This window comes from Canis lupus, chromosome 32 (genome assembly GCF_011100685.1).
Source record: "Canis lupus familiaris isolate Mischka breed German Shepherd chromosome 32, alternate assembly UU_Cfam_GSD_1.0, whole genome shotgun sequence".
Classification (NCBI taxonomy): domain Eukaryota; kingdom Metazoa; phylum Chordata; class Mammalia; order Carnivora; family Canidae; genus Canis; species Canis lupus.
In genome coordinates this window covers 38489759-38509847 of record NC_049253.1, presented here as the reverse complement: position 1 = coordinate 38509847, position 20089 = coordinate 38489759, and the positions used below count along the sequence as shown (strand labels likewise).

At 40.5% G+C, this 20089-nt stretch overlaps 1 pseudogene; it reads right to left on the bottom strand.

Moving 5' to 3' along the window:
* Positions 1-36: 36 nt before the first annotated feature.
* On the bottom strand, positions 37-19551 carry LOC478441 (annotated as a pseudogene).
* Between the last annotated feature and the right edge of the window lie 538 nt (positions 19552-20089).

Sequence of the window (20089 nt, the reverse complement as noted above, 5' to 3'; positions counted from 1 at the left end):
GTATGATAATGGGGTAGTAGATTTCTCCATCTGACCCTACCACTGTGTAATGACGGAATTGTTCAGTTTTCTCCCATGAGCATCAATTTCCAGAGAGGAAAATCTGATTTCTACTTGGTCTGTGAGAGGACAATAGACAACCGTATAGGAAACTTTTTGAAATGCTTAGAGATGTAAGAACTTTGTTTTCTTGCTTGCAAAGTACCCTATTTCTATTTACCCCTAACTCCACAAACCTAGCTTTCCCTCTGACTTCACAATGCAGTTATTTACACTTGCAGTAAAAACACACACAATATGCAGAGTCAACTTCAGAAATTCTCTCTCTAAATCAGTTTCCAAAGCCTTCCGTGTTTCTACCCGCAAGTCCTCAGCCCTGGTGAAGCCAGATGATGATTTTTGAGTTAAATATTTGGCATAATTTGTGGTTATAGAAGCCTTTATTAATTCATAATTGTGTAATTTATGAGCAAACATTTTAATTAGGCTATTCCATTAGCATTTGGGTTTATATATCTTATGCAATAAGATTTTGTACTTTTCTGATTGGCCTTTATTCCCTAATTTTCTCTGATTTAAGGCCTTCAGTTACATAATTTCTGTACAATATTTTGCCCAACCTATTTCCATTCCCTCAAAAAATTAGGACTTTCTTGAATGTGATCTGGCCCCCCCACTCTGTAGGCATGCATAGTCAGATGATTATAGAAAGGGAGAAAGTGATCACCAGACAGTTTCTATAGGTCTAAGAAAGAGGATGGACAAAACCCAAAGCATAGTCTAAGAGGCCCGGTGCTCTTGCTAGTGAGGGAACAATGCCTCCTTGGCAGTAACCTCATCAGATTCACGACTCCGATCTCTCTGCCTGCCCTCTACATATATACATACAGAATGAAGCCAGTTTGTCCATGTGCATTAAGGTGGATAAGCAAAGACAAGCTCATCTTAGCTCTTCTCTATCCACAACAGAGAACACATAAGATATTTTAAGTTTCCAGGGATGTGTTTTCTAAACATTAGAGCTTCTAGACTCCTCTCTTCTGTAGAAAGGTGTTTAAAATAGTTCTCATTCATGGTGTATAACATAAAAAGGGTTAACAAAAAAGGGACATTCGAAAGATGTAGTTAATCTGAAGTAAAACAGATCATTTTAAGGATTTATTACTCTCCCTTCCCAAAACTGGAGGTTTTGAGAGGTTCATCAACTTCACTAAGACATCCAATAAAAGAGAGGCAATGCTAGAATCTCTGGGTTCTCAAGTTACTCTTCCAACCACAAGACCACATTTCCTTCCTCTCTTACTGATATGTAGAGAACAATGTGAAATGTCAGCAGCTGGGGTGGTAACAAGGACATGAAGGAAACACCACAATGTTACTTAGCAAGTGTGCAAAATAAAATCTGAATTTAAATGACTTTTTTAAGACATTGCTTTATAAATTCGATAGGCTACTCTCACTATATAATTTAAATCAATGAAACAATTTATTAAAAACCTTCCATAGTTAAGCACTGTGATAAGTACCAGGGATACAAAGCAGGCACAAAATGAAGCCCCTTACTGTCATGTGCTACAAACCGTCACTGAAGAACAGTGAGGTAGGGATCCCTGGGTGGTGCAGTGGTTTGGCGCCTGCCTTTGGCCCAGGGCGCGATCCTGGAGACCCGGGATCGAATCCCACGTCAGGCTGCTGGTGCATGGAGCCTGCTTCTCCCTCTGCCTATGTCTCTGTCTCTCTGTGTGTGTGTGTGTGTGTGTGTGTGTGACTATCATAAATAAATAAAAAATTTAAAAAAAAAAAGAAGAACAGTGAGGTAGATGTTCCCAGCCCAGATCCCCCCCCCTTTTTTTTTAAGATTTTATTTATTTATTCATGAGAGACACAGAGAGAGAGGGAGAGGCAGAGACATAGGCAGAGGGAGAAGCAGGCTCCCTGTGGGGAGACTGATGTGGGACTCGATCCCAGGGCCCTGGGATCATGACCTGAGCCAAAGGCAGACACTCAACCATGGAGCCACCTAGATGCCCCCAGTTCCCCTTTTTATAGGCTGGGGCAGCCATCCTTCAACTGTGAGTGCCTTGGCCAACAGCTTATAGCTGTGACTTTCTCCAGAGACTTGACCTGTGCTAAGTAGGACTATTTTACTGGAGACTCCTGAGAAGTTATACCCTCCCTTCTCCAAGGGTAATCAAAGACTGACTCATTTTCACTCTTTCATACTTTTCCTAGATTTAACCTGGCACCACAGTCTTATTCAGGTCTTTTCTATGCTGCTTCTTCCCCTCCTTACATTCAGGTTTTTCCTAAAGAGTATCCACTCAATAAACTATACATATCAGAACCCCTTCTCAGGGTGTGCATCTACAAAACCCAAGGTGTTTTAGGTACTGAATAGTTTCCTAGATGCATTGTCTAGGGTAGGATTAGTGACATTATGTAGGTCTGTAAAAGTTTTAATAGAGACCCCAAAATTTAACATGCTGCCTCATATCCCCTCTATTTTTCTTCTAAAGACTAAACAGTCTAGTTTTTCAATGTGACCTTTTAATATTTTTTGGCACTTCGAGATATTCCTTGGGGAGTGATCTAACAGAACAGTAAATATGTATGTATCTACCTGAATGATATGTGTTTTAGCACTTTCCCACAATTGTGTGGTCATTAAAAGCCATTCAGTCAAGAAATATTTTTCCATGCTCCTTACAGAATAATAGAATAGAGCCTCTCTAGGGGGAAACTGGTAGCCTTCCTACTGAGGCAATCATCTTTAGAAAACTTCTAACAAGGTATTGAGGAATTTAGCTATTGTATTCCTTATTCATGCATCTCAAACAAGTGAGTTTGTGACCATAATAAAGAACAGTATCAATGGAAACTTTATTAAAATTAAAATTATTTTTATTTTGCCAGTTTTTTCTGGTGTAGGTAATTCCTTCTGTCCATTCTCCTAACTCTCACAGGCTGGTCCCTATAAGCAATCACACACTCCTTTTCAAGTTTCTATGTAGTTAAGGTATAACCATTGCACTACTAAATCCTAAATGTTAACAAGTTGGGTTAAATTATCAGAGACAAATGAAATTAGAGGCATTTTGGAAATGTGTCTCTTCTCCCACATTGCACAAAGATGATTGATTATTTAAAGACAAAAACAGGATGCTGTTAAGGAAAAAAACTCTTCCTGACACTTGTTAGAGACAGGAAGGTAGATTTTACCTAAGTGGGAGTGACCTCAGTGGAGGTCTGTAGTAGAGGAGATAGATCTGACTCAACTCTGACTCCATTAAGGACAAGCCAAGGAAGGTGAAGGAGTCAGTAGGTGGCAAATTATGGGTTAAGTAGGAGTCTTGCTAGCAGGTTCAATAGAATTCTTGCTACAGCCAGGCCCAGGAAATAAGGTATCGGTATGAGATTTAGCAGAATTCTTGTTCAAACTGGATTCTTCTACAAGGACAAAGAGGGAAACCAAGGTCTGGCCCAGCAGAGAACTTATAGAAAGCTGGTTAAAATTAGGTCAAGGAGTCTTCATCAGCAGTAACCGAGTCAGTGGAGGTTATACAGTTAGTGCAATAGTAACCCTTAGTATGGCCAATGCTATTCTAAGAGCTTCATAATGTTAATTAATCTTTACAATAATCATGAGTGGATAGTGTTATTATTCCCATTTTTCAGGTGAGGAAACTGAGGCACAGAAAGTTTAAGTAACTTTCCCTAAGCCTCCCAACTATTGACTGAAGGGTTTAAGTCTAGGAAGCCTGATTATGAGTCCATGGTCCAACCAATAAGACATACTGTCTTTTTGTGCTAGAAATAAATAGAATTGAAGTCTACGATCTGCAAATAGATTTTATAGTTGACAGAATGAGCTGGAAGCTCTGACAGAGTAATGTATAATCTCCTTTCATTGGTTACTGTATTAAAGTTACAGACAGAATTTTAGATTAAGTAGATCAGTTTCTAAGATGATTTATAGCCCCTTAAGTGAGAAGGATGCTGAAAGTATGGATAATACTTATTAAAATGCATGTAAACACCAATGTCTCTTTTTAAAAAACCAGTTCTTACTGGACCTTTGTATATTTGCATTTTAAGAGGACAAACTGCAAATTTTGGAAAACTCCTATCTTTGAAAACTCTCTTAGGGCTCATTAAAAACTGAATTTGTTCATTCCTTATGATGTTAGAAGGTATTACACAGACACAGATTCCTTGGGACTTTGCATGCAGTGCCTCTGGTTTATAATATTATTTATCCTGTAGAGAACACAGTGTGATGGCTAAGATGTGCAAACACAGACACAACAATTACAAAGTAGGTCTAGAAAACAAGACTACTGTTTGGAATGCAAACAGAAGGAAAGGTCAAGATCCACATTTTAGGAAAAAGGGGTTGCATTATAAGTAGCACATTGATGGGCTTCCTTTCTTAATGTTTCCTTTTTTTTTAAAATTGGCCCAGGTTGTTGCTACTGTCAGAACCACTTCTCTAAAATGAGAAATTACATATATCTAATAAGCATTCATCCTATTTAGAATGCTTAACAGTACAGACCATTAAAATCTGACACTGGTTACTTTTCCAGCTGTTATATGGAGCAAAAGGCTGCAATATGGAACAGATAGGTAATACTTGGGTGAAAGGAATTAAAAGAACAGGTCTGGAATGTGGCATATTGCATGGGGGATGGTCAGCCCAGGTCTAGTGAAGCATAAGCAAATGAGTTGGGTAGGGGGTTCTGCAAAGGGACAGTTCTCAAATCATATTTTGACATTATTGCTGGGTGTCAGAAAGTGGGTTTTTGTTGTTATAGTTTGTTTTTTGAGGGTGGAAGATCTGGAATGGCCTTTTCCAAATCCATGTGATGGGGCCTCATCAATTTGGAATCACTTAAGAGTTGTTTTGCTTATGTGGTGGTGATGTATAGTTCATCATTTGTAGTGGACATCGGCTGGAATCAGCCAACTCATAACAAGCATCACGTCTCACCTAGTTGCCACATGTGGTGGTCCATGGTGATAAAACCAAACAGTCCCCAACCCCATGTTATTCCACTATCTAATCATTTTGTGGAAGGTGGTTCCTTGACTCTGCCAGTCAGTTGCAGTTCATTGAACCAGTGATGAATATTTGACCCTAGCTAACCAATCAGAGTACTTTTTCTCTAAATTTAGAATTGAGGCGGATGAAGAGTAGAAGGAATGAAGAAGGCAAGGAAGGAGGAAATGGATTCAATTTCCCTGGGAAGTAGACTGTGATCTGCCAACTCAGGAGTTGTGGCTAGCCTTACTCTGCCAGAGAGATGGGGAGATAGGAAGGTAGGGTGCCTGGACAGAGACTGCAGTGTTTACACATAGAGAAATAGGATGGGGATGCAGAAGAAATCCAGGTGTGGCTCTTTCTGAGGCGGAGCATTTCTCTAAGCTTACGTGAGATACTCCTGCAGTTTATAACAAATTCTTCCTATTTGCTTAATTTAATTCAACTGGATTTGTTGTTTTTGTTTTTGTTTTCGGTAACAAAGAATCCCAACTAGTTATTTACCCTCTTGTCTTATTACCCTAGTGGTAAGCCAATCAATTGTTTTTCTTTTTTTGAACTAGGAGGAAAAAGCAACAAATTCTCCAACTACACAGTTCCCTCTGGCTTTATAGCCTCTGTATTTTATGTATTTCATGGCTTGTGGAAATGAAAATCATGTCAACTTTATTTGTTCCCATTGCACCTGATGTGTGGGAGTATTGCTGTTATATACGTTTAAACAGAGAAATAGGACTTAAATTGAGATAATGATGGGAAAACACCTAGCATGATGCCTTCCCCAGGAGTTAGAAGTTAATTGGGCTCCAACAGTTACAGGGAACACTCAAGGTATTAAAAAAAATAAACCAACAAAACAAAACCCAACAGTAGGTTGGACAAAAGGAATTTCAGCTAAGAACTGAGGCCTGGCACAGCAACTCTTAGAAATGGATTTTCTAGTTAGCCTTTCAATAGCAGGAGTTTGTTGCCCTCTACCATCATGGAGACCTGGTTCTTGTCTTTTATGGCTTCTGTCCACTCACCCTCTCTTCAGCCCCGTTTCTCTACCTCATCCCTTTTCCTCCCCTTTTGTCTCTTTTCTTGTAGCTTCAGCTTATTATAGCTTTTATATGCTTGTAACATATTACACCCTGACACCCCATTTAAAAAAAGATTTTATATATTTATTTGAGAGAGAGTACCAGTGTGGGTGGGGGCGGGGGGCAGAGGGAGAGGAGAAGGAGAAGCACGCTCCCCAAAAAGCAGGGAGCCTGATGCAGGGCTTGATCCCAGGACCCTGAGATCAAGACCTGAGTCAAAGGCAGATACTTAACCAACTGAACCCAGGTGCTCCCTGACTATTCCATTTCTGATCTGAGTATATTTTTCCCTTCTCAGCTTCTATATCATCTGTACTTACTGATTCTTTTTTTTCTCTAGTTATATTTTTCTTCTTTTAAGTTTCTATTTAAATTCCAGTTAACATACAGTGTTACCTTAGTTTCAGGTGTACAAGATAGTGATTCATCACTTCCATACAATACCCAGTGCTCATCACAAGTTCATTTCTTAATCTGCATCACCTCCTTACCCGCCCATCCTCTACCCACCTCCTTCCTAGTAACTATCAGTTTGTTTTCCATAGTTAAGAATCTGTTTCTTGGTTTGCCTTCCTCTCTTTTTTCCTTTTGCTCCTTTCTTTTCTTTTTTTAAAATATTTAATTTATTTATTCATGAGAGACACAGAGAGGCAGAGACATAGACAGAGGGAGAAGCAGGCTCCTCATGGGGAGCCCGACGTGGAACTCAATCCCAGGATGCTGGGATCACACCCTGAGCCCAAGGCTGATGCTCAACCACTGAGCTCCAGGCATCCCTGTTTTGTTTCTTAAATTCTACATATGCAGGAAATCATATGGTACTTGTCTTTAACTCATTTCACTTAACATAATACTCTCCAGGTGCATCCATGTCATTACAAATGGCAAGATTTCATTCTTTTTTATGGCCGAGTAATATTCCATTGCATATATAAATATACCACAGCTTCCTTATCCATTCATCAGTCAATGGGCACTTGAGCTGTTTCCATTATTTGCCTATTGTTTCCATATTGCTGCTATAAACATCGGGGTGCATATATTCCTTTGAATTAGTATTTTTGTTTTCTTTCTTTCTTTATTATTTATTTTTTTAGTATTTTTGTATTCTTTGGGTAAATAGCTAGTAGTGCAATGGCTGGATTGTAGGGTAGTTCTATTTTTAACTTTTTGAGGAACCTCCACACTGCTTTCCAAAGTGGCACCACTAATTTGTATTCTCACTAACAGTGCAAGAGTTTCTTTTTTCTCTAAATCCTCACTAACACCTATTGTTTGTGCTGTTGATTTTAGCCATTCTGAAAAGCAATATCTCATTGTAGTTTTGATATGTATTTCCCTGATATTGAGTGATGTTGAGCATCTTTTCATGTATCTGTTGGCCATCTATATGTCTTCTTTGGAAAAATATCTATTTATGTCTTCTGCCCATTTTTTAATTGGATTATGCATTTTTGCAGTATTGAGTTTTGTAAGTTCTTTATATATTTTGGATGTTAACCTTTATCAGATATGTCATTTTGTAAATATCTTCTCCTATTCCATCGGTTACCTTTTAGTTTTTTTTTTTTTTTTTTAGATTTGATTTATTTATTCATGAGAGAGAGAGAGAGAGGCAAAGACACAGGCAGAGGGAGAAGCAGGCTCCATGCAGGGAGCCCTACATGGGACTCGATCCCGGGACTCCAGGATCACACCCTGGGCTGAAGGGAGGCGCTAAACCGCTGAGCCACCCAGGGATCCCCTCCCTGCCTTTTAGTTTTGTTGATTGCTTCCTTCATTGTGCAGAAGCTTTTTATTTTGATGTAGCCTCAATAGTTTCTTTTTGCTTTTGTTTCCTTATTTCAGGAGACAGCTCTAGAAAGAAGTTGCTATGGCTGATGCCAAAGAAGTTACTGTCTGTGTTCCCTTCTAGGATTTTTATGCTTTTGGGTCTCATATTTAGATCTTTCGTGCATTTTAAATTTATTTTTGTGTATGGTGTAAGAAAGTGGTCCAGTGTCATTCATTTGTATGTTGCTGTCCAGTTTTCCCAATTTGTTGAAGAGATATTCTTTTCCCCATTGGGTATTCTTTCCTGCTTGGCAAAGATTAATCAACCACATAGTTGTGGGTTTATTTCTGGGTTTTCTATTCTGTTCTATTGGTATATGTGTCTATTTTTTGTGATTATTTTTTTAAAATTTCTACTTTGACATTTTGGAGAGAAGAAGTCTAATATCTCTAGTTAATCTCTGCTTCAGAAGAGCCTTTGCATTAATGTCTTTATTTATTTATTTTTATTACTTTTTTAGGCACCAAAATTTTTATTTACCCTCCTTTCCACTCTCTTTGAACATTATAAACAATTAAACATTATAAACCAAACTAATCTTTTTGATTCAGGGTTGTGATAAGAACCATCATGTTACAAAGAGGTGGCCAGATCTATGTCTGCTTTTATGATTCTCTGGCCCTTCTCAACCTCTGGCTGTCACTTCTCTTGTCCTTTCTGGCTGCCCCTTAACAGTCTATTCTAACCTCTGTAAAATAAAAACTGAAAGTACTAATCTCATTGTTCTGTGAAACCTCTTCAAGAGAATGCCCAGCACTAAGCCAGGCTATCTGGGGCATTCAAACTCTCAGAAGTTCCTCCCTTCTTTTTGATATAATTCATTCTCATCTGTCATGGGCTGAGGGACCAGTGAACCAGTAACTAAGAACATGGGTAGAAAGTTCATAGGCCAAGTGAAGGCCTAGATGGTAAAGTGTATGGGCTTTGTGACCACCACTGCTGACTTCCAAACTAAGTAAGGACTGACTGAGCAGTTCCAAAACCCCTGAGCTCAGGGTTCCTTGTGGGTTTCTCCTATGTACTTCTATTATGACCAGGGCTTGAGAAGGGGCTTCTCAATTCCCTCTGCCACATCTAGAACAGTATGAGGGATGCAGCAAAGGCCAAAGACTGAGTGACCAGCCCTGGGAAGTTAGTGGGGGACATTAACAAACCTGTCTCAAAGTTGGTGCCATTTGTTCTTGGGGAAGAGAGGTGGGACCCCAGCAAGGCCAGCAGTTACTTTTTTTTTTTAATTTTTATTTATTTATGATAGTCACACACAGAGAGAGAGAGAGAGAGAGAGAGGCAGAGACACAGGCAGAGGGAGAAGCAGGCTCCATGCACCGGGAGCCTGATGTGGGATTCGATCCCAGGTCTCCAGGATCGCGCCCTGGGCCAAAGACAGGTGCCAAACCGCTGCGCCACCCAGGGATCCCAAGGCCAGCAGTTATAAGGCAAACAATAGGCCTGGTTCTTATAAGGCAAACAAAAGGCCTGGTTATAAGGCAAACAATAGCGGTAATGATCGGGCTTGAAGGGGCCATCACGGGACAAGCCCAGGTACTGGGCTTGCTCCTCAGTCAGCTTGGTCAGCTTCACATTCAGCTTACCCAGGTGAGCTTCAGCCACTGCTTCATCCACCTTTTTGGGCAGGAAGTGAACCCCAACAGAGTACTTGTCTGGGTGGGTCCACAATTCTATCTGTGCCAGCACTTGATTGGTGAATGAGTGGCTCATCACAAAGCTGGGATGGCCCATGGCACAGCCCAGGTTGACCAGCCGGCCCTCAGCCAACAGGATGATACGGCACCCATTTTTCAGCTGGTAGCGGTCCACCTGGGGCTTGATATTCACTTTCTCTATGGCATTTTCGCTCAGCCATTTGACCTCAATCTCCACGTCAAAGTGTCTGATGTTACACACGATGGCATCATTTTTCATCTGTTCAAAGTGCTGGCCAAGGATGATGTCAACATAGCCTGTGGTGGTGACAAATATATTGCCATCCTGACAGGCCTCATCCATAGTGGTCACCTCATAGCCCTCCATGGCAGCCTGCAGTGCATTGATGGGGTCGATCTCCGTGATGATGATGTGGGCCCCAAAACCCCGCAGGGCCTGGGCACAACCTTTGTCCACATCGCCATAGCCTGCTACCACTGCCACCTTGCCTGCAATCATCACATCCGTAGCCCACTTGATGCCATCTATAAGAGACTCCCGGCAGCCATACAGGTTGTCAAACTTGCTTTTGGTGACAGAGTCGTTCACATTGATGGCAGGCACCTTCAGCTCCCCATTGGCCATCATCTTGTATAGATTATGAACCCCTGTTGTGGTCTCTTCAGAAATGCCTTGGATGCCTGATAGGAACTGTGGGTACTTGGTGTGGATGAGATTGGTAAAGGTCACCTCCGTCATCCAGAATCGTGTTGAGGGTCCTGTCCTTGAAGTAGTGTCTGCTAAATGCACCACAGGTACTCCTCATCCGTTTCACCCTTCCAGGCGTACACTGGAATGCCAGCCTTGGCAATGGCAGCAGCTGCATGGTTCTGGGTGGAGAAGATGTTGCCCCTGGACCACTGCACCTCAGCACCCAGGGCTATGAGGGTCTCAACGAGGACAGCTGTCTCCACGGTCATGTGTAGGCAGCGCGATGCGGGCACCCTTCAGTGGTTTGGAGGCCGAGTACATCTCCCTCATGCGCATCAGGCCCAGCATCTCATTCTCCGCGATGTCCAGGCCTCGCGTCCCCAGGAGGCCAGGCTGATGTCAGCGACTTTGTAGGGCAGTTTGTCCGATGTGCTGGCAGCGCTTCCGCACAGAGTGATGGACACTGGCGAAGGGAGCCAGCCTTAGGGGTAGGACCTGACACAGGAAGGGCAGCGCTGGGCAGAGAGCTAATGTCTTTATTTTTTTTTTTTTTAAGATTTCATTTGGGCAGCCTGGGTGGCTCAGCGGTTTAGCACCGCCGTTAGCCCAGGGTGTGATCCTGGAGACCCGGGATCGAGTCCCACCTCAGCCTCCCTGTGCAGAGCCTGCTTCTCCCTCTGCCTGTGTCTCTCTTTCCCTCTGTGAATGTGAATGTGAAGATTTTAAAATCTTTAAAAATTGTATTTATTTATTCATGAGACCACTGAGAGAGAGAGGCAGAAATATAGGCAGAGGGAGAAGCAGCCTAATGCAGGACTTGATCCCTGGCCCCTGAGATCACAACCTGAGCCAAAGGCAGATGTTCAACCACTGGGCCACCCAGGTGCCCTGCATTAGTGTCCTTAAACATTCTGGTTGCTATGAGACTCTATATTTGGTGCCCTCAGTCCGAAGTTATAGCAAGGTAATAGTCGGGATGCCAGATGTTATGAAAGAGCTGTATGGTCTTATGGTACATCACGACAGCCTAGAGATATTCTCTCTCAGAAGAGACTGTGGACATGATTCATTTGTTTCATATAGCTCTCAATAAGATCATTCTTTTCTTTTCTCTTTTTCTCTCCTTCTTGTATAATGACTGGGGAAACATCTTTCCAGAAATGCTCAATCTTTCACATTTGTATGGTCTTTATAATATGCAAACTTCCCAGAGGATGAATTGTGGGTAAATGTTTTTTTCAGTTGTCTTGTGCAATACTTCTCAAAGTGTGGTCAATGTGATCAATCTCTGGGGAGATCCTCTCTGGAGTCCGTAAGGTCTAAATTATTTTTTATCATAATATTAAGATGGTACAATCTTATAATACTGTTTCTCTGTGTCAGCATTAACACTAATGATATCAAGCAATGGTGGTTAAAACTGCTAGCATCTCACCAAAGGCAGTGGCACCAAATTGTACTAGGAGTCATTGTATTTTCTCACTGCCATGCACTCAAAGTAAAAAACCAAAGAAAGAAAGAAAGAAACAAAGAAAGAGAGAAAGAAAGAAAGCAAAACAAGCAAGCAAGCAAGTGAGCGAGTCTTCCTTAAGAATGTCCTTGATGGAATAGTAAAATAAATTGTATTTAATCTTGGCACTTGGCTATGTATTCTTTAATATGCTATGTAAAAAATGGGAAATATGCATAAAGCATTTCTGTACAGAGAAGAGTACAATAGTTGCCTTGAGTAAAAGCACTTGTGCAACTATTTGAGGTGCAATCTGAACTAGTTGCTCTTGAAAAAAATGGCTGACAGAAAACGATGGTTATTTAGACTTGGGCATTGGCAGACATTTTATTTAAAAAATGCAGGAAGTGAAGCTGTCCCTTACAGAAAAACAACCGATGGTGATTTTTGCCAATGAGAAAAACAGGACTGAAAATTAGAATTTTGGGAAACTTGTCTCTACCACAGTGAGCTTGATAGTTTCCCAGTAATGTAAAAACTTTACTAATGAGATTAGTGAAAATAATTTTTGACATTATATAATGAAATATGGCAACATTTGGAAGATCAGCATAACTCAGGGAAGCAATACTTTTCAAATAACCAATGTTTTATTTTACAAAATTATGCTGGGTAAAAGATTCACTCAACATGCAAGATAGACCAATGGATATTCTTGTAATAGAGTTTAAAAATTTGTTGTGTGGTTTCAGATTCTGCATTATAACTAACCTCAAAGAAACTACCACTTTTTGAGTCTTAGTATATTATCAAAGAATAATGACCTCAGTTATCTGAAATGGCTATTACAATATACACTCTTCCTCCTTTTTCAAATAACATATGTGTGGTACTATATTTTCTTCATATATTTAAAAAAACATAATCACAACAGAATGAGTGTTGAAGGAGATGTGAGAATCCAGTTATCGTCTCATAATTCTTACATTAAGAGATTTGCCAAAATGCAAAACAATTTGATCACCTTCTAATTGTTTTTTGCTTTGAAAAGTATAGTTATATTTCATAAAAATGTTATTTATGTTAACAAGTAGTGGGATTATTGTTATTTTTAATAGAGCTAAGAAATAAGAATTTTAAGAATTTCTCAGTTCTAATTTCTAAACACAATAAATTTTTGTAGATATAATTTACATGAACCAAAGTTCTTTAAGGTCCTCATTACATTTAAAAGTGTGTTGGAGCTGGCTGGCACTGGTTCATGAGAACCAGTTGTGTGGATCTCCTTCCAGCTCTGTGTTCAATGACATCATGTTGATAGCTTGAAATTGGCCATGGAGGAAGTGCTTATAAAACAAATATCAGCAAATGCTACAAAATAGCATTTCTTTCTTTTTTTTTTTTTTAAACACCATTTATTCAACATTTACTAGTATATTACTCTCCAAATGAATCCTGAGATCAAAATCTTAGTGAGCTACTGGTCTGGTGGTTACTCTCTCTCTCCTTTGTCATCTTCCTATGGGGAAACGTTCTACTTTATTCTTTTACTCATTTAATAAATATTCATAGAATATCCCTATTTACTAGGCATTGTCTTGAGAAATGGAGATGCCAAGATGAATAATTTGAAATATAGAGTTCCCCATTTAGCAAGGATATAAGAAAACAGATATCCACAAAATTATATGACAATTGTTGTGCCAGGAGTTGTTAATGGTAGTACAATGAGGGAAATTTCCGGCCTAGAGTAGGGGATGGGAGGAGGTGAGGGAATCCTGGGAAGGTGTCTGTATGAGTCAGCATCCAGTCAGAAGATAAAAACCACACCAAAATTTAACACAAGGAATCATTAACCAGGTACACAATTGTTAACTAGGGAACCAAAAAGACAGAAGGAAAACACTAAATTATAAGGGAAGCGACTATTGCTGGGAGCAGCTACCACTCCAAAGATGATGGAATAGAGACGTTAGAATTATTAAAACTTAGAAGATTAGGTGGGGCCCCATGATGCTGAAATTCAGATATCAGACCCTGAGGTATTGCTCAGTGGGTGCTGGTAGCTCTCAAGTTTAGAAGAGGAGTCCTTTGGGCTGGAAGCCAGATCTCTGAGGAAGAGATGCCCGCTGACTGCTATTGTCTCTAAGTGGAGCAAAATGAGGATGTTGCTACAAGAATAGGAAAAATTGCAAATGGAGTTAAGCTGCTGATCTAGGAGGAAAAGAAATGGTGCTGCTAAGGTGAAGAAATGATGCTAGGGCAATGTTCCCAGGCACAGAAAGCAGGCAGAAAGAAATCATGTAGCAAGTCCCCTCATCCTCCTCCAGCTTTGCCGTGTCCTAGAATACCTTATTGGCTGAGTCTAATAGGAAGCCAGCCGGCAAAGCAGAAATGTGGGAGTTCCCGTACCAGCATCATGAAACAAGAGTATGGATGGGTACATTTGCAGCTGAGATAGAATAGCTTGCTGACTGACACAGTTTATCCTTGGCTCACAGCATCCATACTTACCTTGTTACTCCATCTGACAGCGAAAAGAAGGATTTCCACTTAGCAAGACTCAACTGTTCTTTGTATGAATGAAGACACTTTTCCCTTCTTGTCAAATTGAGGAGACACACAGTACTAATAATCATTGAATCAGTTTCTGGGAGTTGGTCAACCACCTATGCCTGGAACATGTCAAGTTTTCCTCAAATTCAGTAAAAGTCTCACCTGAATGTTCTTCTACCGAAGACTAACTTGTAGAGTTAACCTCCAGCAAGACTTGTGTAAAATAGTAAGGGAAAGAAGGACAGAGAATGAAACTGATTTTTTTCTCTCTCTCTGTATATACACATATGCACACATTCGTAATAAGCAAGGCAGAAAATGTACAAAGCTGCCACAGTCTTTATTTCTAAAACTGGTCACAGGACCATAGTTGGTTTTTAAATAATTTCTCTCTTCCTTTCTATTTCTCATTTGTCCTCAGGTAGGACCTCAGCTGATGTGACTTCTTTGCTTGATAGTATAATCTAAACTTCTAGTCCTGAAGCATCGGAATATTCAGTTGTCCTGACTTTGTTTTATGGCTGACATTTTCCATTAATTTGAAGCAGTGAGAGGCTCCTCAAAGAACTCCCTGGGCTCTAGACACAGTACCCACCTCCCCATGTCCATTGTGCAACCAGCAATTCAGTTGTACCTCAGTACTCAGAATGTATCATTCCAATAGTCTAAAGTATACTCTCAGCCAGTAGTAAAAAGAGTCCCAAAGAGTCAGATGTCGATCTCAACTTCTAATTCACTGGAATCATTGTTGTATCTTCTGGCAAAAATATTCTGCCCTTTGCAACCAAGATCTCCAAAGCAACAGAACTGAAAATTACAAAGAGGGGTAGCAGAACTTCTGGGAGTGGTCTTTAATTGTAATATTGAGGGGGTGCATTTTCACTTCCTCCTTGATTCCTGAACCTACGTATTTTGGTTATGGGAAGGACAGCACTATGTACTAGTTGCTGATTTAAGGTATTTTTTATCTTGTATGCTAGAGCCCCATCCCTTAGTAGACATCGTGAATGCAGGAGGCTATTCCATCATTCCTGGAAGCTAATTGCTTCTGAGTGGTAGTTGTGTGGTAAGACCAGTGAATTCCATGGGCAGACCCATTGCTGGACTTCTTTGGTTGTGAAATTAATTCTTTGACCAAGAGCAACATTGTACAGAATGCCATGATGGCCAATAAAACATTCAGAAAGTCCACAAATGGTAATACTTGCAAAAGCATTACAACCAGGGAAGGCAAATCTATATCCAAAATACATGTCTATTTTAGTGGGAACAAATCTCTGCCTCTTCCATAATGTAGGGAACCACTGTAATTAGTCTGCATCTGGTAGCTGGCTGGTCTCCTGGGGAATGGTGCTGTATTGGGCGCTCAGTGTTCATCCCTTATATTGGCCAATTACACATTCATCATTAACAGTGGTTAGATCAGTCCATGTTGTTAAGTCCACAAATAGCCTCCATTCTTACCTCTGTGACCATGTTCTACTTGGGCCCAGTGAGCAAGCCCTGCAATGGCTGGTGAAAGAAGCTGATGGATATATACAGACTGTTATTTTTTCCTACCTACTTGATTACTGAAAGCCTCTTCTGTGATGGATACTCTTTGGAGGGTATCCACAAATAACTTCATACTCTGGGCCTATTAGGAGAGATCCATTCACACATCTTTTCCACAGACCCCTTCTTGTCATTATTCCAATTTTTTTTTAACCAACACCCTAAACATCTAGCCAAACTGTTTTTTTTTTTTTTTTCTAGCCAAACTGTTATCAATCACCCATGAACCAAGCTAAATCCATACTTCTGGCCATCTCTCTGTTCAGAAAAAGTGGACAACCAAATGTATTATTCGAAGTTCCACCTTTGGAGTGCATTTTCCTTTACCCCTGAGTAGAATATAATGCTGCAATTATCTATTCCAGTTTGTCCCATTATATTGTCTTGCTATCTGTAAATCAGGACTGAGCTTCTTCCTCCTCATTCAACTGGTGATAAGAAACTCCCCTATGTGGCTATAGATATGGATTGAGGAAGAGCCAGAAGTTGATATTGAAGGAATAGAAGCCAACTGCTTGGGCAACTTAATTGTGCTCTCTGGATCTGCTTGGGCTCAATCTCTTCCATACTATTTCCATTTGATGATGATTGCTTCAGTGTATACCTAACCTTATGGCTAGGAAGGTCACCTAGTTCATAATAGGAAATGAAGAATATATGTAAGACATTCAGTGACAATATCACACTAGATGCTGTTTCTAAAGACTTTTATCTGCAGAAGTGGTATGGATTTGCTTCCAAACCTTTGTTCTACACTTGATTCTCCAATTATTGCTTGACAGAGACTTCATGCACCTCCCATCTGCCACAGACAGTCCAAGTATCATTGAGTCTGCTGGCTTACAAAGAAGAGCCTCTTCTCCTCAGCCTGCAGTTAGTTGCTCTGGTCTCCCTCAGAACTGGAAGCTTTGCAGATTACTTGTAAGTAGGACCTAACCAGCCCACTCCAATATGGCATATATTACCTCTGAAATCCAAAAAAAGTCTACCTTGTGCCTCTTCTTTAGAGATAGACTGTGCAAGATGCAGCAGTTATCTTCTACTTTGAAGTATATATTGAGACGTTCTGTACCATTTGATTCCCAGGAACTTCCCATATGTAGTGAGCCCCTGACTTTTTGTAGGGTTTATCTCCAATTCTCTGACCCACCTATGTCTGTCTAAATCATAGAAAATAACTGCTACTTCCTCTTCATTTTTTTAAAGATTTATTTATTTATTTATTTATGATAGACATAGAGAGAAAGAGAGGCAGAGATACAGGAGGAGGGAGAAGCAGGCTCCATGCCGGGAGCCTGACGCGGGACTCGATCCCGGGACTCCAGGATCGCGCCCTGGGCCAAAGTCAGGCGCCAAACCGCTGAGCCACCCAGGGATCCCCCTTCCTCTTCATTTTTTTAAAAAGATTTTTATTTACTTATTCATGAGAGACAGAGAGACAGAGAGAGAGGCAGAGACACAGAGCAGAGAGAGAAGCAGACTCCATGCAGGGAGCCCGATGTGGGACTCAATCCCGGGACTCCAGGATCACACCCTGGGCCAAAGGTAGGCACTAAACCGCTGAGCCACCCAGGGATCCCCTGCTACTTCCTCTTCAGATCCTGATCAGGTGCAACCAATATAATGCCGTCAATTCAGTAGACCAGTATGATTTCATGTAGACTGTCAAGATAATCACAATCTTTGCTGACCATATTATGGCAGAGAGCAGGAAAGTTGATATAGTACTGAGGCAACATCAGGTAAAAGCAAACAGCTTCTGGTGGCTGGTACAAATTGATATGGGAAAAGAAGTATTTTCAAATCAATAGCTACACATCAGGTGCCAGAGACTCATCTAAATAGCAGCTACAATTGAAGGTCCCTGACTAAGTCTGCCACACTGCACGGTCACCTGCAGGCATCCATCCAACTTCCCTATAGGTCAAACAAGGTATAGTACATGGGGATTCTATAGGTCCCATTACACCTACTCTTTGTCAGATCTTTGATAGTAAGCTAATCTCTGAAGTTTCATCAAGGATGAGGCATTGCTTTTAGATTACAATCCCACTAAGGATGGGAATTTTCAGGGCCTTCCACTTGATTCATTTTTACCATAATCATCCTCACTGTGTAGAGATTCAATGGGACCATTGAGAAATATCCCATCTCTGAGCTATCCTACCTGTGTTATGTATCCACCTGCTCAGTCATTGGTTGAGGGTTGTTCTTCAGTACAGCCTGAGCCAACTCTGAAGGCCAGAGAAAATGAACAGGGCACCTGCAGCTTCTGCTACAAAGTTACTTGAATGGGACAATCTCTGAGTTCTGTTTTGAACATGTTGAGAAGTTAATGATATCCAGTAGGCTGTTGGATTAGGGAGTCAGAAATTCAGAAGAAGATTTTAGCTCCTTCTCTGTGCTTCCATGGTCCTGTGCTCACCTGTATTATAGCATTTACTATATTTTATTTGAATGGCCTATCTATGTGCCTGCCTTTTGACCAAACTATGAAGGGTGTATCTCTTTTTTTTCTAGTGCCTTTTGTGGTACCTGGTGCACAGTAGTTGCTCATTAAGTACTCATTGAGCTGGAGTTGAATGTTTTCTTCATCAATTTTTTTTGTGCTATTTTAGAAAACTCTTCCAGAAGTAGCAGAATAGCAACTAGTATATAACCAAGAGAATATCAAGTGCATTTTGGATACTGGTACCATTCCTAGCAGGGTCTAGTCAAGTTCTCTTTGGGCAATGGAGAAAACCTTCTTCTGAAAGAAAATTGAAGTGGTCAGAGTCTATAACTAATTTATAGTGTGTATGCTAATATATTTCCAATATTAGGATATGATGTGATATAAGTGCATTTAATTGATTGTCTTGTACCCCAAAATCATGCTAAGTCATTTATTGACACCATATACAATTTTTTTAAGATTGTATTTATTTATTTGGCAGAAAGAGAGAGAGCACAAGTAGGCAGAGAGGCAGAGAGAGGGAGAGGGAGAGGAAGAAGCAGGTTCAGCTGGGAGCCTGATGCAGGGCCCCATTCCAGGACTCTGGGATTATGACCTGAGCTGAAGGCAGATTCTTAATCAGCTGAGCCACCCAGGTGCCCCCTCCCCCATATACAATTCTTAAAAACTGGCCGATAATATTCATAAAAAAATTATTGTTTCCTGAGAACAGGAGTGAGGCAAATATATGAATCACACTATTTTTTTTCAAATAAATTATCGTAACAAACACTTATATGAAAGGAAATATGGCCCTCTGCCATGTCTCTGCCTCTCTCTCTTTCTGTGACTATCATAAATAAAAATAAATAAATAAAAAATAAAAATTTAAAAAAAAAGGGGATCCCTGGGTGGCGCAGCGGTTTGGCACCTGCCTTTGGCCCAGGGCACGATCCTGGAGACCCGGGATCGAATCCCACGTCGGGCTCCCGGTGCATGGAGCCTGCTTCTCCCTCTGCCTATGTCTCTGCCTCTCTCTCTCTCTCTCTCTGTGACTATCATAAATAAAAAAATTAAAAAAAAAAAGAAAGGAAATATGGTGTTTGGTCTGGAATAGAATGCGTATGTATACTTTAGAGTCATTGAAACCCAATGATCAAGTTCCTTCAGTTGCATTAACAAATAAACAGGTGTTTGTTTCCCGGTACCTGTACAACTGGTTGAGATAAGATCAGAAGTGACCATGATTCAGTGGCTTCTGGGAACACACCATGCTATATATCTATGGAGAAATAAAACAATATCTACTTGGGTATATTGCTGTTATTCTATTTGCTGCATAACACAATACATCCAAAGTTTTATACTTTTTAATTGTATATCACTTTAGGGGTTGTTTCTGGTTTTGTTTTTAATGGAATTACATAAAAGTTTAGCATCATTTGCAAGCAGAATTGTCCCCGACAGCTGTCTGCTTTCCCTAGCACATTGCTAATCTGAATTTGGGTCATAATCTTCTTGGAGATATCTGACCTCAAGGGCTGTAGGGGAAAGTGAATTAAGCCTGTGAGAAGTAGCACATGGCTTTTCTCCACGGTTATCCACTTTGTCCACCTCTCAAAAAACATGAAAAAACGACAGCTGGTTGTAGAAACAGCCATTTGGTTGTAGAAATGGGCAATAAGGAAGGACAGAGTACAGATTTGTATCCTGAATAAGAAAGAAATAGGTCATGATTGAATTGTCCTTATATGAAATAAGCAAGCAATATTAATTCTTATCC